The following is a 12,709-nucleotide window of genomic DNA, read 5'->3' on the forward strand; positions in this document are numbered from 1 at the left end:
CTAGCTTCTACTTATTCTTCTATCATACCTGTGAGGAATATAAATTAAAGAAAGGGAACATCACTGGGGTTCAGCCATAACAGAAACTTACCAGAAGAATCTTAGCCAGTCTCCATCTTCCAACTGAAAAACAGCTACTGTTTAGGGGGGAGGGTTTGAGATCCAGGAGTGTCTAACCCCCTCCTTTCTCACTGAAGCTTGTCAATCAGTGTTTTTGACTTGAAGGTCTATTGGCCCAGACACATTTATCTGCTTCTCCAAATTATCTGTTATTATCATCATAACAGTAGAGACCCAGTAGTGGTATTGCTGGGTCATAGCATATACATAGTTTTATGACCCTTTGGGTGTGGTTATATAAATTCACATTTCCATCAACAAAATTAGTATTCCCATTTTCCCTCACTTCCTCTAACATTTATCATTTTCTTTTTTGGTCATATTGTCCATTTTGATAGGTGTGAGATGGTATCTCAGATTATTAGTTCAATGGCCTTCTTGCTTTCAATTTTATTTATCTCTCCTTTTATTTTTCAGGTTTTCCAATTTTTTATTTAATTGGAGATTTTGACTTTTTTCTAGGTTTTTTTTCAGTTGTATGCCCAATTTGTTGATATTTTGTATTTTATTTTTGTGAGCATTTAGAGATGTAAATTTCTTCCTATTTACAACTTTGGCTCTGTTGTCTTAAAATGATGCATTTAATATATCTCCTTTTCTACATTTGTTTGTGAGGTTTTATGCCTTATTATATGGTCAGATGCCATGTCCTGCTGAGAAAAAGGTATGTTTCTATTTACCTGCATTTTACCCCAGAGGTCTATTTTATTTATTTATTATTTATCTCCTTAACCTTTTTGTTGGATTTACCTAGTTCTGAAAGGGGAAAGTGAGGTCTCCACAGTTAGCATTTTACTGTCTATTTCCACTTGTAACTCATGGAACTTCTCCTTTAGGAATTTGGGTGCTATGGTATTTGGTGCATCTGTATTTAGTATTGATATTGTTTCATAATCTTTAGCACCTTCTATCTAAATATAATTTCTTTCCTTATCTCAGGAGATTCTGTTCCACCACCTCCCCCAGTTTGCTCTTCTTTTTGTTCATCTTCCTCCTCTTTTCTTATTCTACTTTCTCTTTTACTTCAATATAGTTTAAATTAGGTTTCTAAAGCTGGCTGTGTGTAGGTATTATTCTTACTTTGAGCTAATTGAGTTGAGAGTAAAAGTCAAGCACTGCCTGCCACCTCCCTCCATCTTCTCCACTGTACTGACTCTTAGACCTACCTCTTCATATATTAAAGGAAAACATTTTTACTAGATCCTCAGGTGGCACATGACATTTCACCAAATATCTTCAGAGTTTAGAGTGGGAGAAATAGAAGACTCAAAAATAAATGGATGGGTTGGGGAGGGGGATCAGGCTCCAGTGAACAAAGGATGTATATTCCCTTCCTTCTACTCCTGAGGCTTGGGTAGTTTGAACCAAATTAAAAAGTTGTTCTATACTCCTGGGTTCTGGGAAGGAGGGACAGGGCGAAGGCTATTTTTTAATGCCATGAATTTTTTGGGTGGGGAGGGGGAGAGAGACAGGGAAGGAGTAGTTGGAAAAAATTAGTAGAAGCCAAATAGCTCCTCTAGAGGTCCCTCTTTTATATTTTCTTTTCTCTGCTCCTCATGTGTTCTTCTTTCCTGTCCCTTGATATTTTATTTTGGATATCAACCCATCCTATTCCACTTGCTCCCTTCTTTCTTTCTTTGTACACTCCTTACTGTCCTCATAGTGATAAAGTTCTTAAGTATCTTAAGTATTTTAAGTATCTTGAATACTTTAAGTACCTTACATTATTCAAGTGTATATATATATATATATATATATATATATATATATATATAATCTTAATTTTCACCTTCCCAGGTCTGAATGTATTTCATTCAACTTTATTGAAATCCATAAGTCTTCACCTTTCTATTTACCTTTTTGTACTTTTCTTGAATGTCAAATTAGATCATTAGATTTTTTTTCATGAATTTTTCAGATTTTTTAAAATGAAAATCTGAAATTTCTCTGTTTCATTAAAGGTTACTTTTTTTCTCCTGGAGGATTGTAATTCTTTGTTGTAGGCCTACATATTTTGCCTTTTCTAATATCATATTCCATACCTCCTGGCCTTTTATTGTAGAAGCTGCCAGGACATGTATAATCTTGATTGTAGCTACATATTTGAATTGTTTCCTTCTGGTTCCTTGCAGTACTTTTTCCTTGGTCTGGGAGTTTTTGAGTTTTCCATAATAGTCCTGAAATATTTTACATTGGGGTCTCCTTCAGGAGACAACTAGCAGATTTTTGTAATTTTTATTTTCCCTTTATGTGTGAGGATATCATAGTAATTTTCCATAATAATTTCTTGTAATATTGTGTCCAGGATTTTTTTTGTCAAAGCTTTCAGATATTCCAATGATTCTTAACTTGTTAATTCTGGATCTATTTTCTATTTTTCTAGGCCAATTGTTTTTCTAATGACTCATTTCAGATTTTCTTCTATTTTTTCATTCTTTTGATTTTTATTGTTTCCTGATGCCTTATAGAGTCATTAGCTTTCATTTGCTCAAGTCTAATTTTTAGGGAGTTTTTTCCCCCTCAAGCTTTTGTGTTTCCTATTCCACTTAGCCCATTCTAATCTTTAAGGAGTTGTTTTCTTCTGTGTGTTTTGGGGGCTTCCATTTCCATTTAGCACATTGTAATTTAGAAGTTCTTAAATCTTTCTATTAATTCTTTTATTTTATTTTATAACTTCTTTTTAAGTTCTTCCAAGAGATATTTTGGGGTGTGGCATAATTTCTCACTTTCCTTTGAGTCTTCACATGTTTCCCTTTTGCCATTGTTGTCCTCTTTGGGGTTTATATTTTAATATTCCTTGTCAATAAGTAACTTTCTAAGGTTAGAGTTTTTTGCATTTTGTGCATTATTTTCACCACTCATTATCTTTTCTATTTGTTGAGGTTCCCCTCTGCTTCTGGCATAGAGGGAGCACTGTTCCAAGCTTTCAGTATATTCTTTTCTAGTGTTTAGGGCTAGGTCCAACTGTTTTGGGATCCCTCAGCATACAATTCAAGGGGTTGAACTAGATGGTTTCTTGTGATGAGGCTTGTAGAACTTCTGTTGTTTGTTTTTTTTTTCCCAAGCTGGATTCTATTACTCTTTCTTTAAACTTCTATACTGTCTCCTGTGTTGGGTTGTTCCCCTCTCACTCTTCCCTTTCATTACCTCAGTGATGTGGAAGTGGGTAGGATCCATGTTGAGCTGCTCCAACCCTCTGCCAATTTATTGCTTCGGGCTATGAATAGGGTTCTGAACTTTCCTTACCTTGGGCCTCTGTAGGGCAAGACTTGGGCTTCTCTTCGTGGGTTGTTTCATTGCCTCAGTCTATTTGGCAGTGAGTAGTACTGCACAGGTGTGTGCTCTGCACAGTTCCCCTGATGCATCTCACACCAAGGTATTTTTCCTCTCTCAGCCCAGTAAGATGTATCCTTCCTGGTTTCCTTTGTTTAGATATACTTTGTATTTTATTTTTGGATGTTTTAGAGGGTTTGGGTGAGCTGAACATCTCTTTCTCTTCCATCTTAGCTCCCAGCATCAAAAGATTTTTCTTTTATAGAATCAGCTGCTGCCTGTGATCAACTGACCTAAATTCTATAATCCTCATAAATTGGTTAAGAGCTCATTCATAACTAATTTGGTCTTTTGATTGTTTGATACTAGAGTGGAATCCAAGGATGTGCTGGAACCAGTTTTAACAGGCTCTCAAGAGCTGATTGTCAAATCTTTAGTGTTAGCATTTACACCACAGAAATAGATAAACTTTATAAATCATAGCTTGATTTCATGTTTTCTTGATTTTCTAGGCTGAAGAAAGTAATGGTAAAAATGTTACTGTCCACTAAACATAAATGTGTGTTTTCCCAAAATGTATGATTATATACCTACATCTATTGATATGCACGTGTCATATGTATGATATGGTCAGGGAGACAGAGACAGAGATAGAAACAGAGACAAAAAGATAGCGAGGAGAAGGATATCATTACTACATATTAATAAGTGACTGAAAATACCAGTGCATGAAAATTACCTTTTTGATACTATACATATGTAAAGACAAGGATTTGATGCTGCCACCATTATTAATAGAATAGCTATTTAAAAAAAACATAAGATATAAAGGAAATCTTGGAAAGTCTGGGGCCAGTTTTTGGCCATGCCATAATGGAAAACTTCCTTAAGCTTCCTAAGCTTCTCTTCATAAAAATGGATAATTATATTTTCATTAACAGGCACACAGGGTAGTTTTGAAAAAATCATTTTTAGAAATGCAAAATGCTACATCAAAATGAGAGTTTACTACTTTTTGTTCCTTCATTTAAAGTCTTTTTTAAAAATGAAAATAATGATATTAATATATACATAAAAGTTTTCCTTGTCTACTTGTAGTCTTCTAGTAACACTATTCTGCTTTATGATCCTTTTTTCCATAAAGATGTTCCTAGAGAAAATTGGAAACATGCTTTTTTTGGGGAGGGGGACAATTGGATGAGGTCTAATTTTGCTTTTCTTTCCTGTTAACACAAATGTTCCATTTTGTCTCTTTTTATAGATGCATATATTCTCTTCCAGTGACAAAACATTAATTTCCATATTATTGAAAGAGAATGTGTAAGCTTTTGTCTAATTTAATGAGACATTAGTTTAGTTAAATTATTTTTACATACCATTTGGCTAATGGAGACTTAGACCAACCCCAACTATATACCCTGTTTTGGACTTTTTTGAGGTACATTGCAAAATAACCTTTATTCCCCCACCTCCTTCATTCTTTGTACATTTATAAACTCAAAGCAATGACTCAAATTTGAAAGGAAGAGTTGAGACCAAACTGTTGATTTTAAACTATGTAATGGCTAGTCAGTCTTTTCTTGTAACAGCTATTTAGAATTGCTTTTCTAAAGCTATAACTTCACATAAGATTAACGTGTAGTGAGCTTCTAGGCCACTCAGAGATGCATTCATATTCATGGAATTTGCCTTTTGCTTAGCAGAGTAGGCATTTTTCCCTGAGTATCACAGCTGCTACATGTATATGACTAAAATGACCAAAATCATAATGTGTACATAGCAAATTTGCTCATATATGAAAGTAGAGTTAAATGTGGATATGGAAATTTTTAAATTTTCCAGTATTTATAAGAATTTACAAAAGAAAGAATAAGGAGAAAATATTTATTAAAAATTGACTGAAAATCAGATCTGATGATCCTTTCCTATAGTCTTTAATAGAACACCAAGTAAAATAGAAAGGGGCCCAAACAATGAATCATTTCTTGATAACAAATTTCAACATTTGGATGTAGTTTGTTAAGTGATAGGAAACAGTTATTCACTGGGCTCTGCAAGTGGACTAATGCATTTGAGATAATTTAAAATAGCTCTCCTCTCTGTTTCTGAGTTGGCAGGCAAGAGGTGAATTTGCCAAATGACTTTTTGTTGGAAAAATTAGCTAGCAATTTAGGTATTTGCCTAGCCAATTGACTCAGTAAAGATATGATTTAACTGGCATTCTATTTATACTATACTAAACTGATTTTTAATTCATCTATTTAGTTGCAAAGCCATTCTCTATCTGAGCTTTCTACACATGCAATGGACTTGTGAATGCTTTTTTTATAAGTAATGCTCTGGGAACTAACTATAAAAATTTTGATCTGAACTTTTGATTTTATCAGTGTAAGGAATTAGGCAATTCTCTAATTTATAGTTGTAGACAGTAACTTGAAAACATTTAGATTTTAGGTAACTTGTTTGTCTCAGTCAATTAATCAATCAACTAAGCAGAATTTATTATGGCCTGATCATTCTTTACGTGAGAAGCAGCATGGCATAGTGGAAAGAGAGCTGGCCCTGGATCCCAAAAGATCCGAGTTCAAATTCTACCTCTGAAACATATTAATTATGTGGTGTTTAGCATGTTACTAAATCTTGAAATCCTCTAGACATCTCTCTAAGAAAATAAACTACAGAGAAGATGTGGAATACATTAATAGAGGGAGTTTTGTCATTTTTCTATGCCAGGTATAATTAAATTATTAAAGGTATAATGCCTATTCTTATACCTATGCACCATACACAGTAGTACTAGTGATACAAAGACAATGTAAAGGACTCCTTGGCATCCACTGGAAAAGGAAGGCAATATACAAATATATTAGGCAAAATATACAAAATATATCAGGATATATGAGTTATATACAAATCAAATAAGTAATTTGGAATGGAAAGCAATAGAAGTTGGGAATAGGGGGACCATGAAAACTCTAATGAAGGAGTTGGCACTTGAGATGAATCCTGAAGGAAAGAAAATATCCCAGAGGTGTGGTGGAAAAGAATTCCAGTGCAAGAACATGAAATTAGCATAAACTATGGGTGCTGAAGTAAATGATGGTGCTGAGGTGAGGAGAGTAGAAAGGGGAACTCTTGGCTAATGGCCTCAATTTTCTTCATAAAATATTAAATAAGTCCTTCAGTCAGGAAGATAATTCTATGAGAAGCTTGAGGGGGGAAAAACTCAGAAAACTCACTGTAGTGAGTGGGATAAAAAAACTGATTAAAAGGAGTGAAATGATTGTCTTTCTGCAGTGAAGGAATCAATTGAAATTGGATGACACCAATTTGAGGTGGAATGGAATGATGAAATTTCCTCCAGATCTGTTCATCACCATTTAAATAGAATTGAAGGTGATGGATGGTGAGAATAATTCAAATTTCAAGTTTTGCTTATTGTAAGTAGAGATTAGACAATGAAGGAATGGATTAGAGAGTAGTAGATCATATAAAATGGAACTGGCCAAATGAGATAGGACTGAGAAAGGATTACTAGTGCAGGCATGAGAATTTGGGGGGAAATTCTGAGTCTTGAAGGTTTTAGAGATTGTAATGAGGTTGAAAAATAGGTTTGGAAGATATAAAGAATAGAATGATAGAAGGTTATGATTAGATAAAGGAAATGTAGAGTTCTTTATTATGGAAGTGAAAGACTTGTGAATGATAACAAAATTGGAGAGTATGACCATCCCTTTTTGTAACTGAGGTTGAGGATAGGAGTAAATTATAGGAGTTGAGTAGCTTGAGGAACTGGGAGATTAGGGTGTTTGAGTAAACATCAAAATGAATTTTGAAATCCTTTAGTAGGATAGCAGGAATTGGAGTAAAAATGACTATGAACCAGAGAGTGAACTGTGAGAAAAGAAGGGAAAAATTTTGAGAAGCAAATCATAGCAGTCTATAGGATCTGGATTGGGTGATAATTTTTTGGGGAGTACATTATGAGAGAAGGTACAGCCAGTACTGGAAAGAATGGCCAGGGATGTAATGTCATCCAGAGGGTTGTTTTTTGGTGATTGCCAGAAGATGAAAGAAGGGAAGTCTTTTTTTATAGAACAGGAATTGCATATCAGAAATTGTATTTTAACTTAAATCTTTCTGATCATAAGTGTAGCTTTCAGTTTATATAGCCATAGTCATGCTCAATCAGGTAAAATTAACCAGTCCCTTCATTATAAACTTCATCAGGGTGGCAGTTCATGACTATTTTCTAATTGCCTTTGTGATAATAAGCAAGTTGTCTGACTTTCCTTTTATTCAGTTTCTTTATCTGTAAGGCAAGGGGATTGAATCAAATAAATTCTAAATTTTCTTCCAGCTTTAAATACTATGATCCTTAATTAAGAATTATTTAATTAGTGACTATTTGACTTACGTAATACTAAATCTTTTTAGTCCTTTTAGGTAGTAGAGCTAAAGAAACTGACAGTCTGCAAAACAAAATTTTGAATGCCCAGAGGGCAGAGATTGTGCTTCTTATATTTCTTTAAAATTTGTTCAGGACCATAGCATAATACATAATTCCATGTATCTATAATATATAACTTCTATTTACATGTTATACATAATATATGAATATATACCTTTAGACAGTATTAATTGGTGATGAAATAACTTGAATAGATACTTTATTCTCTATCTAAGAGTTAACAGGGCAGAGTTTTCCTCATTTTCTTCCAGCACTTAGTAGTTCCATAGTCTAGCTCCTTTTTGTTGAAATCTATCTCTGCTCATTAGAGCATAATGATGTCCCTGGCATAAGATCAGATGCAGGGATAGATAGGGGGAAATGACCAGAAGCTGGGGCAATGAGGGAAAGCAGTCGTAGAAATACTCTTGGGCATGCTTCATAATCTGACTTCAATCTATCATTTTAAATTGATTTCATGTTATGCCCCATCAAGAACAACCCATTCTAGCCAAACTGGTCTGCTTGATGTTTCCCATAAATAACATTCCATTTCCCATCTTTGTTTCACAGGCTGTCCTCTTTCCTGGAATGGTGTTTCTTCCTCCTCACCCTCACCCATATCCAAAATAGACTTAATTCATGTGTTACTCCCTTATACAAATGAAAACTTTCCTTGTATACTTTTAGTTTTTAGTCTTAACTATGAAATAATTTTTGATTGGCATATATATATATACATATATATATATATATATGTTGTGCATTTACTTAAGCATTTATTATGGTTTTTCCTCCCCAAAAGTGTATTTTTGAGGAAAGAGACTGCTTTCATGTTTTTCTTTATATAACTATAGCCTGGCATTTATAGTAGGCAATTAATAAATTATTTTTTGGATTGAATAAAATTATCATATACAGTGAAGGATATACCAAGTAGAATTTCTGGTTTATCTAGGGGGACTTCCATTTCTAAACAATGAGCAAAAGAGAGAAATGTAGTTTATACTACAAATTAACAGGTTTTTAGAACTATAATTATATAGATGATCATATCCCTCAAGCCCTAATTTCTCTCGTCTAGGGAGGTGGGAGAAGAGAAGGATGGTGAAAGGAAGAAAGAAAGAGAGATAGAGAGTCAGAGAAAGAAGATACAGAGACAGATGGACAGAACTAGAGAAACAGAGAGAGAAGAGACAGGGACAGACAGAGGTAGGGAGACAGATGCAAAATGAAATAGAAACAGAAAATGATGGTGCAAAAAGAGAGGCCCAGAGAATCAAAGAGACAGACTTGGAGACAGAGGGAGACAGAAGGTAGAGGAAAGATGGAGATAGGAAATAGAGAAAGAAAAAGGCAGAGAGACAGATAGAAAAAAGACAGGAGAGAGAAAAAGAGGAAGAAAACAGAGGCACACACACAAAGAAAAAGACACAGAGACAGAGAGATAGAAAAAGAGAGTTAAGTGGGATTAAATTGTACAGGTGAACTATGCTCAGTCTAAATTCCCAAATGTTTTTGGTGGACAAAGTCACTAATTATGTAGATAGGACATTGTAATTGACAAGATTAAGTCTTTTTGCACTATTGTAACAAGTAGCCTGTGTTACTATCAGGATCATTTGTTGTCATTAGTGCCTTTCATTGTCAATTTAACCAGTGGGAAACCCCATAACAATGAAACTCTAGTCTTAATAGTTTAGCAATCCCACAGATTCTCCAGTTCTCAGAATCTTTTCCCTTCATTGAAGACTAGGACTTGGAGACAGAAAGAGCCTAAGAAGTGTTCTGATTCATTCTCTTTTTACCCAATGTCACATATATATATATATGGAGAGAGAGAGAGAGAGAGAGAGAGAGAGAGAGAGAGAGAGAGAGAGAGAGAGAGGTGAATAATGATTTGAATGTTTATCCAGTGTTCTTTTCACTACATCATATTATCTCTTACTGGTCAGAATTACATCACCCAAATCAGATTACTCAGCAATAAAAATACATATTATTAGATTTTGGGTTATAGTTAACAAAATGACTATTTATGTTAAAATACTATTAAACTTACTACCTAACTATCATAATTTCCCCTTAGATCCAAGCAAATCTCGTATAGTATTGTTTTTTTTTTATGTGTCTTTCTAGGTGACATGAGTATAATTACTTTTAAAACTGCTTCTCATTTTGTTTGTCAGGGAAATCTTTATAAGTGTTTTGTTTATTTAATAAAAAATAGAAAGTGCTATCAGTTGCATTTTTCTTGGAATCCCAAACCATTATTTCTTTGCCAAAAGATCAGTCTGCCAACAATTAAAACATTTCAAACTTGCTTTTCTCATAATCAACTAAGTGACCTTGCAGTATCTTAGGAAGCCAATGGGCACTACCTAATTCATGTTACCTAGTAAGTAATCATGTTCAATGAAGTATCAGGCAATGCATTTTCCTTTTCTTTTAGTTATTAATTGTAAAACAAGTACATGTTTTCTGCATTTGTTTTATTATAGTTAGTTCCAAAGTCAATGCTCCGTGTTGGAATTCAGTAGTCATGGATTTAACAGACAATTATTTCTTTGGGGACTGCTGAATAAGATGAAAACGTGAAAAGTCCTAGAGCATCCAACCTCACCAATATATACTCGGTCACAGATTTAGATTGGCTCCAGATGAAACAATGATCAGAGTGAACTCCTTTAGCTAGACTAGGATTACAGAAGATGATAACCAAAAGTCTTTAGCAATTCAGATATAGAATATGAAAAAGGAGACAGAAATCACCACAAACTTTGGTCAAAGGGGCCTTCAACCAAAAGGGCTTCTATTGAGTCTTTGGCAGAAAAAGGGGCTAATAGACTGTACAAAATAGTCCCATATTGAGGGGATGGAGATAGGAGCCTTCACAGAAGCTTATGAGGAACAAATTTTTTATATCTAAAAGAATTATATCAGAGCTACAGCAATGAAGTGAAATGGCTCTGGGTAGGGGATTATGCAAGGAGAAGGAGAGAGAAATGGGTCCAAGACCAGCAATTGCATTAAGAATCTAGAAGATGAAACAATTCTTGGATTGTAAGAGGTCACACTTATTTCCAGCCATCTAGTGAAGAATGGTAATAGGAGCAGCATTCAGATTCCAAGGGGGCACAGGGCTTGCTTACTCCATCTAACAGGACAAAAAAATAGAGATAAAACTTGACACAAAGTTGTTATTCAAGAAATGAAGTGGGGGATATGAGTAAAAAGGGTTAAATTATTTAAAGAGAAAATAAATGACATAGGTTAAGAGAAAACCAAAAGCTCCACTAAGAAAAAGAGAATAACTCCACATTACATACAATTAGATCCTCAGAGAATAGAAAGGCTTGGTCTTGAAGTCTTCAAAAATGAAGAAAAGAAATAAAGTAAGAGAAAAAAGTGAAATTTAAAATAAAAATATATGTCAAGAAAAAAGGAAGGAAAATAAAAAGCTTAACACAGAGGGTGGAAAACATGATTAAAGTAACATTCCCTAAAAAAATAGCATGGGTGTTGTGTGGAGATGCAAAGCATGGAATCCCTGCAAAGGTACAGGGATAGCCTCACCCAGAATTTAAGAGGACCTCCCTGGAGAACTTTGGGTGAGGGGGCAGTTGAGAAGGGTTGGGGTCAGTTATTGAGTGGGAGTGGATGTGAGCAGACACTCTGCTTGCTACTCCTGACTTGGGGGTTCTCCTGAGGTGGCCATTGTAACATAAGCCAGTGGTTTCTACTCATAGGGTTAGCCTGTTTGTTATTACTATTCTTCATTAATATAATTATATAATTACTTAGTGATTAGAGAGTAAGATATTTATCAATAGCAAGAGAGCCAGTTTCAGTTAGGTGCTTCATCCCCTCTTGTGGGGAGGGGGAAGGGCAGCATCTACTTAGCAGTTCAGGGTTTCCTCTCATTATCCTAATACCCTCATTTACCCTTTCTAGTTTTCTTTGTTATTACTTAATATAACCTTTATCTTCAAATCTGGGCCTGATAATTATTTGGGAAAGATACTCACAACTCAGTCTGAACATCTAGTTTGAATCCTGTTGGCTGCCAGTTTAAGAAGATCTTCTCTGTCCTCAACTGTTAGATAACTAGCTTCTATATCTCCTCTAACTGACCTGAGAGGAATATAAATTAAAGAAAAGGAACATTATTGGGGTTTCTGCCATAACAGAAACTTACCAGAAGAATCTTATTCCTGTCTTCATTATCAACTGAAGCAGAAGCAGTTAGAGGGGGAGGGGTTTGAAAGCCAGGAGTGTTTAACCCCCTCCTCTTCCTTACTGAAGCCTGTCAATCTCTGGCTCTTGACTTAAAGCTCTATTTGGCCCTGACACTTTTATCTCCTTCTCCAAACTATCTGTTATTATCATCATAACATGGGTTAAAGAGAACTCAATGATTCTATTAAATAATGACTATTAGAAAAAAAATAGAAACATTAGAAGAACATGTAAGATATCTACCATCACAACCTGGAAAGCACATTAAGGAGATGTAATAATCTGATTCTCAGAATAGCATGGCAAAATTTAAAATATTCCAAACACTTGCATACCATTTTCAAGAAATTATAAAATAAAACTGTTTTGGTCCATTAGACCAAGAATATGAAGTAAAAATAGAATTTGTTCACAAAAGAAAACTAAAATTTAAAACACAAGACTATAATCACTTAAACCTAGAGCTTCTAGGCCAAAGAGAAAAAAATAACACTACAGACAGAAAGTTTAAATATGAGAGAGCTACAATTAGGATGACACAAAAATGTACTACTATAGAGGAAAGCAAATCTTGTAATATAGTATTCTAAAAGGCAAAATCAAAAACAAAACTTACAGACAATAATA

This window comes from Gracilinanus agilis, chromosome 1 (genome assembly GCF_016433145.1).
Source record: "Gracilinanus agilis isolate LMUSP501 chromosome 1, AgileGrace, whole genome shotgun sequence".
Lineage (NCBI taxonomy): Eukaryota > Metazoa > Chordata > Mammalia > Didelphimorphia > Didelphidae > Gracilinanus > Gracilinanus agilis.